The following is a 15,837-nucleotide window of genomic DNA, read 5'->3' on the forward strand; positions in this document are numbered from 1 at the left end:
ATTGGTTACATTCATATTTGAAACCAGAAGTGATGCCAACACTACAATCAGGTTCCAGAATTACTTTTGCTGCTGTGCTGATGTGTTTTGGTTTTTTTTTCTTTTTTTCTTTTTTACTGGCCCATGCTCTAAATTGGTTGTGGTGCGTGTTTGCAGAGAGCTCATTACCATCAGAACATCAGTAAACAGGTGGAATTGAGGATAAACAAAGCCCTACCTTTCAATGCTATGAAAGCAAGTGATAAAAAACCATTTAAATTAGGTCAGCCCATCACCTGTGGAAAACAGATTAGTCTTCATCTTTTTCACAGTAACACAAATGCATCCGGTAAATTTCAACAGGCTAAAGAGTTTTAGGATGCCAGTAGTCTTCTTCTCAGAAGTTAATATAAGAGAAGAATATTTCATGGGGCTATGCTCATTTGATGGATTTTGAAAGGTTTTATTATTCATCTGTTCGGTACAATTCAGCAAGAAAGTTCTGAGGAGGTGATGAGAGAAAGCAGATCATACTAGTCTGAAAACAATTCATTAAAAGCAAACCTGCACTTCAGAAAAATCTGAGAAATGTAGGTCAGCACAATAAATTTCTATTCTTCTCTCTCTGAGTAGGAAGACTACACTTTTAATTCATCAGAAGCAACTTTTTAATTCATAAGTCAATTTTTTAATTGACCATTTGAAAAAAATATAATTATGTTTCTAAAAATGGTGGGCCTTGGAATAAAGGCAGAATAACAAACATAGAAGTGGCTGACTACAGCTGAAAAACAAGGATGAACTTCATACACAAAGGCAGAAGCTATTGGTTCATGCTTCCTTTCCAACAAATTAACAGAATGCATTATACTTACAAAAGTAGAAGCTCTTGTGAGGTTAAAATCTCTCATTACATAGAAAAGCAATACCAAAAATGGAACAACAGTGATGCACTCCAACTACAACTCTGTCAAACTGCTTACAACTGTATGGAACTACCTGATTGTGTATTTGAACCTCTGATTCTCCCTATTCAGAATCACGGAATCATAGAATATTTCAAGTAGGAAGGAACCTTCTTACTCAAGCAGTCCTTACTTAACCTTTAAACTTTTAAGATTAGCTCTAAATACTTCTACGTAGTAAGGAAATAACATTTCTGAATTGAAAAAAATGGCTTTTGTAAAGTTTGGCTTTTAAAACAAGTTCTTACAGTTAATGCAAGAAAGTTAATTGAAAATGCAATGTTATTTTGGTACCTATAATTTTCAGAAACAACTACAGTCACTGAACTTCTGAAAACAGTTTATAATTTCACAAATCGGTGCTTAATGGTTTCTCAAATGAGTTTGTAAAAATGCCAAATTCCCTCAATAAAGCATTTTTAAGAATGGAACAAAGGATTATTTACACAACTGCTCAAATGAAAACCTTTGAAAACCCTTAAATCACATTTAGATTGACTTTATGAAAACCCTGTCTTGCTTGCAGGAAGAAACTGCAGTGGCAAAGGTTTCAAAGGACCAGAAGAACAATATTTTAATCAAATAATAAAAAATCAAACCAATTCAATGCACAGATTTTGGATTTACATGCTTTTATTCACAGCAATTTTTGTTATGCAAGAAAAGGAATAAATTGATCCAGGAGGGAGATGAAATATTCCCTATCAGAATATAACTGTAAATATTGCAAGAGCTCAAGAGGATAGCTAAAATTTGGAAATTAAGAACACAATAAAAGTACAAAGACTACTGCTGTCATATAACCAGCTGAGATTCACTAGATGTCTATTCTATGACTTTGAAGTAGATTTCAAATGTCTGAGGCAACAACTTCATTTCTCTTTTGTTCCACAGGTTGCATAAAAATTATCTAAAACCAGACATCTCATTCAGGGATTCTTCACATATTCCTATTTTCTTAACTGCTCTAAAATTTAAAATATACTTCTATTATGTCCAGTGAGCAATCAAATTACATTACTTAATATTGCCAAGCTGATAACAAAAAAACCAACTATACATCTTTATACAGAACTGCTTCAAATATTTGGAGCACATCATTAGCCCAGGTTAACTGCAACACATAAGAAAATGAATACACAGATATATAACGCTCTGAAGCAAAGAGAAGTAGGTGTTTGCATGGCCATTAAGTTATTGGCTGTTATTACAGTCCTGGCAGGTAAGTTCAAATCACTGCTATTCAAATCTTTCCCTCTTAGACTGAACCACAGAACTGCCTCTCAGGAGAGATGCAGAACAGGCAATCCTTTTTGGAAAGCAGATTTATAAGCCAAAAGACAGTTATTTCTTCTCCTGAAACAACTGCATCTTAAATTGGGTTACTGACACCTCAGATGCTCACAGAGAGTAAACATTCCTCTTCCAAACCATAGCTACTATGCATGCACACTCTGGGAGGGCTACTGAAGGTGCTTGACTAAGAGAAACACTCAGCTTGAGAATACAGGCAGTATTTTCATCACTGAGTATCAGAGGCAGCACAAAGACAATGAGCAATTCATGAGTGAAAAGCTTTTGTTGCTAACAGAGGCAAGAGATGATTTAAGCATTGAGCTCATAAAGACTTGACATGCAATAATTAATGGCTGAAGATGCATCAGTGAGACCTATTTGAGCCTTCTGCTATCCTTCACAGCAGCCTGGAAGGCTGAAGTGGACTAGAACCACTGGAATAGTTTTTCTTTTTGGAAGACTCACAGATAGTGACCCAGCACTTAGTTTTTTCAGCACAGCAACACTCCTGCCAATCAGCATCCCAGAGCTATAAACTGACTCCAGTTTTTAATAACTCCCTGAAGAGCTGTGTTAGCTGGACTTTCAACCCCAACACTACAGGACTTTTGGAGAAAAATTGAGGTCACATCAACACAGGTGTTCTAGGTGAGGACCTCCATTTCCTCAAGAAAAACAATGTCATGTGAGGTACAGACTGTGCAAGTTTACCATTACTCAGAAGAAACAGCTTAAAACGAAGTAATTTTAGGCTCCCTGTTGGATCTAAATGGTCTTTTAAGAAATTAAAAGCTGAACTACCGAAAATTTATATTGCAGTGGAGTAGTGTCACAGTAGCAGAGATTGGGCTATTAGTACACTATTAGCTGTCTGCAAGGAAAAGCTGTAAACACCTCCACAAGTTTCAGGCTCTCAGTCTTGTGACAGGATGTAACACAGTGTGAAGGCTTCGAGACAAAAGCAGCATCACCTGGCCTTACAAGGCATGGGTTCCCTAAGAAACAAAGCATGCAAGCAGTCAAGGATTTCTAATAATCAAAAATTCATACATTTCCAAAAATTATTTTAAATAACTTGGCAACTGTCAGTTGAGCTGTAAGTAGAATAAGCTACCTGATAGGACTTTTTTTGAAGTTAAATTTCTTTCTGAAAAAAATTTAATTTAGTATTGTGAGCAAGCTTCTTTTACACTAGATTAGACTATGTGGAAGTAAAACCACAGTAAGCTGTTTCATATTCTCAATGCTCATATTTTCCATCTTCCTTTACCATGTTTCTGCACAGTTCAGAAAATCAAATTCACTTCCAAAATGTTTTAAAAGTTCAACCTCAAAATGTCCAACCAACTCAGAATTTACCAGCTGAGACAGAGCTAAAATGGATACTATACTTATCAATAGGTTGCTCTTCAAACAAATGTGTCAAATAATAGAATTTTCTGCAGATTTTATGATATTCAGTCTGCACATGTCAACACTCAAAAATGTCAGGCAGCATTTGCTTTTGAAGTATTTTGAGGAAATAAGCAAATTCTTCTCATAAACAGTGATAAGCACAGACAAAAGGGTCTCAAACTCTCTCTCTATTCTGCTATTAAGTTAGGAGAGAAGAAAACTAGAAACTCAGGAGTCAGTATGAAAGAATTACAAACTTCAAGGAGAAATCCTTCACTACTTGAAGGTCAGGTGAATTCACCATCACAAAACTAGCTACATATTTTTCATAGACAAAAACTGATACAGACTCTGAACAATCAAATGAATAAATCTTATACAAGATATCCATGACACCTTCCTTGTATGTTGTAAGAAATTATTAAATCTTTCAAGCTAAGTCTCAAATGTTCAAAGGTATCAAATCTCCATAAAGCTTCTGATTATTTTTTAGGTATGTATCAAAGCCACAAGCTAGAGTGGAATAAAATTGTTCATTAATTCTTCAAACACTTTTAAAGATGGCAGAAAACAACATAGGAAAATAGTCATCATTAAGGATGAATCACCAATGGGCAAGAATTTGATTTAAAGAAAAGCAGAGTAAGCTAATTAGAGAAAAAAAATTATTATAGAGGAGACTTCTGGAAACATTGGGTAAATTGCAGTCAATAGATTCAATCATCCTTTTGTGAGTAAGTGCAGAAAACTCTAATCCTGAAAACTGTCTACTGTAGATGAAAAATCCAGCAGGGAAAATTGAAAAAATACCAAATAACTTTGAAGAACATTTTTTCTCTGCCTTCAGCATATGTGAAAAATATTTAAAATAGAGTTTTAGAAGAAAAGCTTTGAAATAAGCACAGGTAAAGAAAAAAATCATCATACATGCTGGGGCTATAGGGTGTTTATCATAGAGAAGGTGGCTGAATTCTGCCTAGAGTAAAGGCAGAACTTGCTGAAAAATCAAATGCAGATATCAAGTTAAAAACTGCTGAAAGGATAACATGTATGACTAATGGTGAAGACTTGAAGAATTACAATATATAATTTGAAAACATGGGTGACAATCACTTAACACACAGTGGGTTCTATCACCACAAGTAAAATGAAGAATGATATTGCAAGTAGAATGAAGAAAGGCAAAGAATTCAAACAAGTTAACAAGTTTTATCTCCCATTCCTTTAAAAGTGCCACTGCAGATGGTTTAAAATAAAAATCAAAAAGTACCACACCTTGTCATGTCTAGGGAAACACCCAAATTCTAACCAAAATAAGCCTGCACTTTTGCAGGGCTAAACACTTTTTGAAATACAGAGAAAACATCAGATCTCCATCAACAAAAGTCTAGCAACAAAAACCCAAACAAAACAAACAAAAAAACCCCCATGCGCGTGTTTCTCTTTCTCTAGAAAGAAATGACAGATTAAATATGGAGAAAAAAAAGAAAAGCTATCTCTGTCAAATTTTGGGATACAATAAAGTTTTGCAAAGCTTCCCCCAAAAACTTGTGCTCCTTTGGTTTATATCCATAGGCAAATAAAAAGTCTACCTAGAGAGCAAAAGGGCAGTATTTATAGAGAAAGGCAATGTAGCTTTTAAGCACACAATCCCAGCTAAGTCTGTTCTCACATCACAAGGCTGTGTGCTCAGCAGGTAGCTTCTGCTGCTAACAACTGTTCTGTGCTTAATTAACACACAGTACTGCACTAAACATTAGATTCTTCACATCCATTCTTCCCTCTCCCTCTTAGGCTCACTTGTTTTAGAGGCAGTTTTGCTTAATTCTGTCTTTTCAGGGATCACTGATAACAAAAATTTGACAAATACCACACTTTTATATCCTTTGTTTTAATTGCTAATCCATGCAAATGTACACATGGTATAAAAAGAACAACTATGAGATTTTCTTCAACCATGAGATTCATCAATTTTTCCATGTAAAGTTTATTTCTAAAATAGGCAATATCCAAATTTTGAGTTGTACACTGAAGAGGGGAACAAGAAAAGAACTCTCAGATAAAAAGCTAAAAAGGCAGAATAATAAATGCAGAGTTATGGAAATTCTTTAGAACTTGAGAATACTTTCAAGACTGGACAAGACAAGAAGAAACTGATAGGGAGAAGTTGCTAGAAGAGCTTTCAAGCAGACTGTTATGGCAATGGCTCTTCTTCAGGACTGAAGTCCTGGATCTTTGTCCATGTGGAATCCTGGTCTTAAGCACTGGTACTGGTATCTCCACAGGAACTGAGCCTAAACTCTTGAATTCAGACCTCAGGTGACCTTCAGAGGTTCATATGCTGACATCACAAGAGAATTCACAGAAGTATCAGTACTTTTGAGCAAAGCCTTGCAAAGGGGCTGGTTTCACACTGAGACATTCTCACCACAGAGTTCTACCCTCCCTTTCCTTTTCAGTGCCTTTTTCCTTTGTTGCTCAAGCAAGCAAAGTAGCCCTAACTCTGGCATGGAGCAGCCATGACCAATTCAGGTCCCTGCAAGCAGATGCCCGCTCCTACCCCATTGCTCTTACACTGCATCTCCTAGTTTGCTGTCACACCAACAAAAATCAAGATAACAGGTAATGTAGAGACAGGATAGAAAATTATCTGCTACTGCTGGACTCAAAACTCCAAAAGAAGAGCAGGAGAATGTGACAGAAGAACCCACCTAAGAAATATAATTCAGCACATATAATTCAAAAAGCCAGGGGCACACAGTATCCACCCATCCAATAAATCTGCATTTGTAATTGTAAAAGTGGACAAATATGGGCCAAATCACAGAGATTTTAATTGATCATGCACATACTTCTTCTCAGCTTTCAACTTAATTGAAAAATAAATATAAACTTTACATTCAAGGTCACATTTGGTCAAAAGCAGCACTATGGAAAAGATAAACTGAGTTCCACAGAAATAGAAGTCTTATTTCATTAACAGCTTCAAAAATCTGCATTTTTTTTTTTTAAATGATCATGCTTTGAGTTCATTTATGGGAGAAAACACTAAAAAAGCAAAAATCAATAAAAGAAAAAAAGTTGTTTTTACTTAAGCCATGGAAATTATTTAAACAAGGTCATTTTCAAAAGAAAATGCTACATTTTCATTATTCTATAAGAAATGCTTTTTAAACGTTGCTGCATTTTATTTCTTGAATATTTCTTTTTCTTTCTTAAATATTCCTTAGAAAAAAAAAATGGCAATTCTCTCAGACATTAAACTTCAAGATTATACTCTTAAAGCTAGTGATTCCAAAACATGTTTTTCATCTAGCCTAACTTGTATGTTTTCATCCTAGTTTGACAAATTTAAATAAAATAGCCATATCATGATATGGAGAATACATCAGTAAGATAAAGGAGCAAATAAAATTTAGAATTTTTTATTTGTTGTGCTGTACAGCAGTCCAGAGAAGTCTGAAGAGTGGGATATGCAATTTGAGGCAGAAAGATTATTTTGTGGAAGAGTTCATTGTTTCCCCAGTTACCTATAAGTGTGATGATAACAATTTTCTGCATAGTTGCATAGGGGAAAAAAATCAGCAGAACATTCAGGAAGGCAGGTAGGCATCAGACTTCGGTGAAGCACTTCAATTTCTTCAATACTTTGGTGCTTATTACTTTGCTTTTTTTTTCCCCAGAAACTGTCAGGCACTTCATGAAAAAACAGCTAGTGTATTTAATTTGACATAAAATGATTTTTGAAGGTATAAAGCTTGTAGCAACTTGAGCTGTTTTACAATTCAAAATTAATTCCCGACTAGAAGCCAAGAGACAAACAGGTCACCATAAAAAAGGTCAATCTGTCGGACAATATTAAAGAAAGGAATGTGATGGAGCTGTTTTGGAAATTCAACTATAAAATAATTGAAAATCACAGAATTTGAGAAATAAAATCACTGCTACAATTTAAATTAAATCAGAGATCAGATATTTTTTAAAACATCTTCTAAAATTCTGTGCTCCAAGACAATTGAAATTACTCTTCAATACCTTTCCTGAAATATTTTCACCTTCTCTGAAAGTTCTAGAATTTTTACAAGGAGAGATAGTAGAGATGCCTTAGAAGCCAGAGCACGGGTAAAGATTTATCAGCACACTATTACTGTGTACGTAGCTGCTACTCCAACACACCAGCCTTCTGCTCCGCCAGCAAAAATCTACACAGCAACAAAGAAACTTAATCAGAGAACTGACACAGCTGAAAAAGAACCAAGAACAATTGTGTTTATTCAGCCACATTAGTCTCTCAGTGCAGACTCAGACCAATCGGGTATTCTCTCCAAAAGAAGTTATTTCTACTCAAATCTGTGTTCTCACTAAACTCAACATTAGTCAGCAACCACAGAAGAGGTGATTGGGCCATCATGAAAAAAAATAATGAAGATACCACTTGAGTGGCCAAAAGAAGTAAACCCAGAAGTAAAAAACTGCTCTACTGTTTTTTACCCTAGATTTTTTTTTTCTTATCAGCCTCTACTACTAAAGAGTATTAGGTAGTAATTTTGGATATACTTTTTCCTCTCCTCTAAACTGATACTTGTTCCAGTTATATACATATATATATATATATACATACATATATACATATATATATATTTATATATTCTGAAGGACTGAATTTAAGACTACATGTTAGATCTTTTGAAGTTGACTGGAAAAGGACCCACTCAAACATGAAACACACTTTTCCCATTTTACAATGCTGAACCCGAACCTCAGAATTGGACCCAAAGAGTCCTCCAAAACTCAATCTGTAAAAACTAATCTATGAAAACTACTAATAGGTTTCGGGAAAGAAAAAAATCAGGATGAAAAATTAGCACGAAATGTCAATACCAGTGACTCCAAGTGCAGGACACCATTTAACACACTAAATACAACTGCACTGGTTCAACTTTTCTGCCAGAGGAAGTGGACCTGTCACAGCACATCTTTGCCTGTCCATCCCACTAAACTTTGGCTTTCCATCTTGCTTCCATCAAGCTTTAAAAAAGCGTAGGAGAGGCACACAGAGAGGAGGCTTCAGGAGCGCTCAGTTGTTAAACACCTCACTGCACAGCCAATGACTACACAGTGGTGGTTTAATAAATCATCTCTTGTCTGACAAGGATGCTTTAAGGGGACTGTGTTTGTTGTAGAAACACAGAAAATAAAACTCAGGCTTTCTTAGGTCATCTGGATGGAAAGTGTATCTGAATTTCAGTTCACTGGACTAAATAACTCTTTTCAAGATATTCTGAGAGGGTAAAGGTGAATTTAGAAAAACTAATAATGAGGTCCTTTATCCACTTGGACACTGTGCTTCCCAATACTCAGAGAAAACCACAGGAACAGTTTAATTAGGTCTGCACTAACATCTAAAGGGATTCTTAAGGAAACTTGTATAATAGCTGCAGACAACTGAACTGGTCCAACAGGATACAGAAGGAACAGTAAAATATGGAATATGCATGCAGACTATTGACCCTGGCTGGACTCCAGGTGCCCAAAGTCACTGTCCCATCCTTCCTCAGCTGGACAAGGGAAAGAAAATATGACACAGGGTTTGTGAGTCAAGATAAGGGCAGGGAGAAATCTCTCACTATCACAGGCCAAACAGATTCAAGATGGGGAAATCAGTACCAATCAAATCAGACTAGGATAAGAAATAAAACCAAATCTTTAAAAAACTTTTCTCATGCCCCTCCCAGCTTCCCAGGCTCAACTTCTCTCCCAGTCTTCTTAACCTTCTCGTCCCCCTAGCAGCACACAGGAACAGGGAATGAGGGTTAAAATCAGTTCATCACATCCTGGCTCTGCCTCTCCTTCCTCCACAGAGGGAGGATTACTCACACTTCTCCCCTGCTCCCACAGGAAGCAGCCCCTGACAAACTTCTCCAACCTGAGTCCTTCCCATGAGCTGCAGTTCTTCATGAACTGCTTCCATAGGGTGCAGCCCTTCAGGAACACTGCTCCAGCATGGGTTTCCTGTGCAGTGCCCCAGAGACTCCACCTCTGTCAGTGATGGGCTCAGCCTTGGCCAGTGGCAGGTCCCTCTGGGAGATAACTGCCATTGGTTCCACTGGACACAGGGGAAGTTTCTAGCAGCTTCCCAGAGAAGATGCCTCTAAGTAAGTCACTGGCAAAACCCTGCCACACAAGCCCAGTGCAATCCAGTGACAAAGCACATGTGCAGTCTAAGTGGTCCCTTTGCTCTGAAACACACCCAAAGCAGACAGACCTAACCAAAGCACCAAAAACTCCTGGAACACATTTTGTACTCACCTCCTCTGCAGGTTTACAGCCATCTGGATGATCCAGCAGCACTGGTGGCAAAATCCTGACCCATTGCTGCAGAGCACCTGTAGCAGGAACCGTACAGCAACAGACTGGCCTAGGCCATTCCAACATGGACGTAGGAAGCAAAAGAGGTATTCCACCAGAAAGGTCTTAAGGCTGTCCTAGAGGAAAAACAGAAAGTTCCTAGCTCAGTTCTGGCAGAGCTTGAGGTGCAAGGGGAAGAAAGTTTCCCATTTAAGATTTCAAAATCTAAAATCCCATGCAAGGGAGAAGGAGTCAAAGACTGTTTCTAAAAAGAGGCAGTGAACTGTGCTTGTGAGGAAAACAACATATGCAGGGAAGAGTGGAGAGGTGGAACAAGTCATCAACATTTTTTAGCCTTCCAGATGATATGATTTAAGTGGGAGGACTGCCTGTCCTCCCAAATAAGCTGTTATCTATTTTTGAGCTCTATATATGTCGTTCTCTATCCAATCATGAATACTTAGCACAACAAACTATGAATTGTTCTCAATAAGGCAAGAAAACAGCCTCCTCAAAAACAGCACACATTCACATGAGCAGCTCCCCAGATGATCACTCTTTTGGACAAAATCTTCCTATACATATTCTAGTTTATAGATGTAGGGGTTTTTACATTCTTTCATCTCTCGCCCACAAGTTAAACATTAGCATTTATAATGACAGCTTTTGGGAAAAAAAGGTGTTATTACAGTAACACAGACTTGACGCTTAAGAAGCAACGTTTTTTCACTTCTAGAAAAAAAAAGTGACACCTGAAAAATGATGTCTGAGCCTTTCCAAGTCTTTTCCATTAAAACTGTAGCAATAGTGAATGAATTCCTTCAAATCTCTGCCTTTGCCCAGTTAACACAGCAATGTCTGAAGGAAATTCTAAACAGCTGAAAACTAAAGAATGTGTCTTAACATTCAAGAGAGATTTGTTCAATTTTTAATGCAATTGAAATTTGTCTACACTTGGGTAATATTTACCATACATGATTCAAGCTTGTATCTTGCACTTGCCATATTATATCTGAACCTATTGAGCTAGTCAAGTTTCTTGCTCTGCATGTTTAAACTGTTACCTCTAGGTATCTATCCAGGTGAAAAACTTTGTACAAAGGAGGGAAAAAAAAAAAATTGCTGATACTATGGTAACACAACAGTATGGAGAAAGGGTAAAGAAGGTTAAGATTGGCAGTGATAGAAAAGGTGTTTGTCAACCACTTAATTATTAATTATTATCCCAATACTGAAGCAGATAAAATTAGTGTAATACTTGGTAGTTTCTCTCTTTTTTTTTTTGCATACCAAAGTAGAAGGGGAAAATGTCTTGGTTTAAAGTCTGAATATTAATAGAACTGGCTAAAGAGCTCCTTGAAATGATACCAATTTGTACCAAATCTGAAAAAAACAGGGAAGTTTCAAGGGCCAGAAAAAAATGATCCAAGATACATCCAGCAGGAAACCTAACATAAATAATGTTTGTTTATTTTCTGAACATGTTAATATAATAGATTGTGACATTATGCTGAAGAGACCCAGCCTCCTTTATCAAAGCCCATTAGCTGTTGCCTTCAAGAGGTTAAACAGATTTCCAAGATATATCTGACTAGGCTCTACACACTGCAGTGTAGCATGCAATACACCCACATAAAAAAAAAAAAAAAAAAGAATGTTGCTTATGTTAAATTAGCCTTTTGTGTAGCACTTTTCTTCACTAAAACACAGGTGTCTTACAGAGGTGGGTGGAGAACATGATCCATTTTTACTGATGAGGAAACAGGTCTGTTCCTGGCAAGTCTGGGAGCTAATTTCTTCTACCTGCTCTAAAGTTTAAACTGAAGTATCTCTCTCTACATCTGCCTGGTTGGATGAAGAGCCTTACTTTAGTGATTTTGCTAATTTATATATTTTTTCAAAGGATCCTAAGATTCTTTGCTCAGTGCTGTCCAGACCCTGAAGCAGCCCCTACAAAACACAAAACCAGAAGCCAAACAGTAAGAGGAGGACACACAGGGAATGGCCCATATTGCCATTAGTAAGCAAGGCACAGCTACCAAGGGAAGATGTTCACTTATTTGTAGTGAGCTTCCACACACTTAAAAGCTTATTATTTCCCTTGATCTTTTCTCTGGGTTACAAAAATGCCAATTCAATCACGCCTTCTGCACACAGCACCTTTTCTAAATCATCAGTCATTACACTCCTGAGACAAATTAAGTGTGCCTACATCTTTCTTGAAGTACACTGGCCAAAACAGATACAGCACTTGAATTTCATAATATAGAACAAAGCAAAAGGTTCAACTCCACATCCTCCAGATTATACCACCAATTAGTCATGTCAATACATACACACAGTTCTTCTTTGTCAACCATACTGCAGTGTCAGCTCTCATTTTATAATCCATGGTGAGGAATGGAGTGGCAGGAGAAACTTAACAGATGTTCTCCATATTTTATTTTGACCTAAATATAAAGCATTCAACTTATTCTTCTAAATTAAATCCTCTTCTCCCAGGCCATCTTTCCAATATTTAAGATTTTTCTGAATTGCCATTCCACCTTTGTGTAACTGCATTTATTCCCAAACACATCTTTAGATTTCATAACCATACGCTAATTAGCCAGTATGAACAAGAATAGTTAACTGAAACAATTTTACAAAATCCCATACAATATGCTTTCCTTGCTACTAAAGAGAACTACTGAAAAACCTCTGGCTACTGTTAACCTAATGAGTTTACACATATCCTAAAATAGCTTTTTTTATCTAGGCCGTATTTCCTTAGTTTGCTCTGTAACAGTATCACAGTATCAGAAAGCTTGTGGCTTTCTCCAGTCCACAAGCTTCCTGTTAGAGAAGACATTACATGGCCTTCATTATGCATTTCTGATCTTCTCAGAATCATAACATGGTTTGGATTGGAAGGAAACTTAAAGACCATCCAGTTCCAGCCCCCCACCACAGGAAGGGACACCTTCCACCACAATAGGTTGCTGAAGCCCCATCCAATCTGGCTGTGAATACTTCCAGGGACTGAGCATCCATAACATCTCCATAACATCCATAAACTATTCTCATGCCTCACCACCCTCACAATGAAGTTCTTTTTATATCTAATCTGTATCTACCCTCTTTCAGTTTAAAGCAGTTACCCACTGTCCTATAATTATGTGTCCTTGTAAAAATTCCCTCCCCAACTCTCTTTTAGCCCGCTTTAGGTAGTGGAAGGTCTAAGGTCTCCCTGGAGCCCTCTCTCCTCCAGGCAGAAATCTCTCAGCCTGTCTGCACAGGAGATGTGCTCCAGCCCTCTGACCATCTTGGTGTCCCTGCTCTGGACTCTCCAGCAGGTGCCCATGGTTTCTTTGCTGGAGGCCCAGAGCTGGGCACTGCACTGCAGCTGGGCTCTCACCAGAGCAGAGCAGAGCAGAGCCCCCCACCCCTTGCCCTGCTGCCCACGCTGCTTTGGATGCAGCCCAGGGCATGCTCATCCTTGTGGGCTGGGAGTGCACATTGCTGGGTCATCTCGAGCTTCTCATCCACCAAAAAACCACTCCCCACCCAACCTGCTATTGTAGGCCAGGCCAATTCCCCATCCCCCCACTCCTGCTCACATACAGGGCAGGATGTTCTGTGGTATGGAACATCCCTTTGGTCAGTTTGGCTCAGCTGAACCAGCCATGCTCCCTCCCAGCTTTTTGCACACCCCCTCACCATGAAGAGCATGAGGCACTAAAAATTCCTGGCCTTGGAGTAAGTCCTACTTAGCAACAACTAAAACATCAGTGTGTTATCAACATAATTCTCATACTGAATCCAAAACGCAACTCTCTGCCAGCTACTAAGAAGAAAATAAATTCTATCACAGCCAAAACCAGGACATCACTTAAAAATGAAGAAAGGTTTATTTGAAACTTATTTAAACCTAAACAAATTTTAGCCAGTCAATCTAAAATACTGACCAGATTCACAGCCACAATGTTTGTAGAGTGCAAAATATAACTCATATTCAAGCAAGTGGCTAAACTGAATAGTCTCAATATTTGCATTCCTATTATGCAGAGAACTTTCTTCTGATACATTTAATGTTTAAAACAGCAACAATCATGCAGGGCTATCTATGCCAAATGAAATAGCTATCCCTACTTGTCACACTCCACTTACCACTTTCACCTCTTCCTAAATAATACAGATTGACCGTATGATTTTTTTGGCCATGCATTACCTTTCTAGTATGTGCAGTCAATTTCTTTTGTATTCAGTAAAACACTTCCCCACACATACAAAATCATGCATGTGCTATAAAATATGGAGCCAACCCCATTGCATCAACTTTTTTTTCTACAAACTCATTACAATGGTATGATCCCACACAAGGTCAGAAAAATCAGTGCTAGAGACTGAACAGAAAAGCATTACATTATTAGGGTGGCATTAAACTCTGAAGGAAACAGATTTGTAACACTGAGAAAACCACATCTTCCTGTTATTCCTGAAGTGACCAAAAATACATAAAAAACCCAGAGTACAACAAAACAACCACAATTTTGTTTCATAAGTCTCCATGGTTTTATCTGATAGAGAAAGACAGCAAGGGCAAAAAAAAAAATCATTTGAGTAAATCTTTCTTAAGGGAGACAATTCAAAGATATTTTTTTTCTGAACTTTGTTTCAAAAAAAAAAAATATTCATAGGCATCATTTATAACAGAAGCAGCAAAACCATAAAGACAGGTATTATGCTGAACAGCTGTTAAGTACACACTGCTATCATATTACCTCACCAAAACTGAGGGAAAAACTGTCAAGTTAACAGAGGCTTTGAGCAGACTGACATCTAAAATGCATGTCACTGCTTTTCTTGGCCTTCACTAACAAGTTGTTCACCAACCAAGCAATGATTCTGGCACACACAGCCATGCAAACAGTGCAGCAGCACCTTCTTCTCACAGGTCTCCTGCTGCCCATGGGGACAGGGACTCAAAGCAGCACAAGCCAACACAAGCAGTGTGGTGTGAAAGGGAGCAAAAGTGGTTGAACCCTCAGAGGTATTTTGAAGTAAATATGATTTCTAGAAGTCAACTGTAAATAACACCCCAACTGTAAAATATACCCCAGTCAAGACTACTGAAAAGCTCTATTTCATGTGGCTTGAGAGCACTACACCGCTGGAAAGCACCAGAAAAAAACCCAAAAACACAGGACAGTCTACTGCTCTCACCAGTGAAGTGTGTACTGTCATATTCTGCATCACTACTAAATCCCTTTGGACGGTAAGAAATAGGTTTTTCATATTATGAACTACCTACACAGAATTGTTCAATTCACTCAAAAAAATAAAATAAAATAAAATAATAGAGAAAAAGCTATCTTTCATAACCTCGCAACTGCTCTCCAAAAAGACAAAACCCCAAATTCAAAAATCAGGAGAAGCACTGCAGGTTTGTAAAGATGATATAAATCTTTCTAAAATATCATGATTCAAAAACATTAGTAAGGCGATCAGCAAAACCAGTTTATTTTGATAGCATTAACTTACATCAGCTTTAAGTATGAGCACAAAGCATCAATCCAGACATGCTTGCCTCCAGTGGGACTATCAACAAAGAGTTGTGTGTTGACTGCTGTGAGCTGGCAGACACCCTCTGCACCTTCTCTTCAGCCACCAGGAAACACTACCCTCATTGTTCCACAAGCATGCAAAGCAACCAGCACTGGTGTGTATGGAGGATGTGAGCCACAGTGAAAAATGCATCAGACGCCTCAGCCCCTTCAGCTGACAAAACATTCACTATGAAGGAATCCAGAAGCCAAAAAAAAAATTAATGTTTGTGTCAACTAAAGTGTTTTGTTTGCATTTGTTTGTTTAT

General features: G+C 37.7%; 1 protein-coding gene across 4 annotated transcripts in view; it reads right to left on the reverse strand.

Moving 5' to 3' along the window:
* The window catches only part of GALNT1 (polypeptide N-acetylgalactosaminyltransferase 1), a 159,282-nt gene that overhangs the window by 51,737 nt on the left and 91,708 nt on the right, over positions 1 to 15,837 (reverse strand). For 2 of the 4 annotated variants that reach the window (XM_058800927.1, XM_058800916.1), the window contains exon 2: positions 9,945 to 10,120. The exons of 1 other annotated variant lie outside the window; for it this stretch is intronic. The gene's annotated coding sequence lies outside the window, so the exon portion shown is untranslated. The remainder of the gene's footprint in view (positions 1 to 9,944; positions 10,121 to 15,837) is intronic. One more of the 4 variants, XM_058800936.1, reaches the window with a different exon arrangement.

This window comes from Ammospiza caudacuta, chromosome 1, assembly GCF_027887145.1.
Source record: "Ammospiza caudacuta isolate bAmmCau1 chromosome 1, bAmmCau1.pri, whole genome shotgun sequence".
Lineage (NCBI taxonomy): Eukaryota > Metazoa > Chordata > Aves > Passeriformes > Passerellidae > Ammospiza > Ammospiza caudacuta.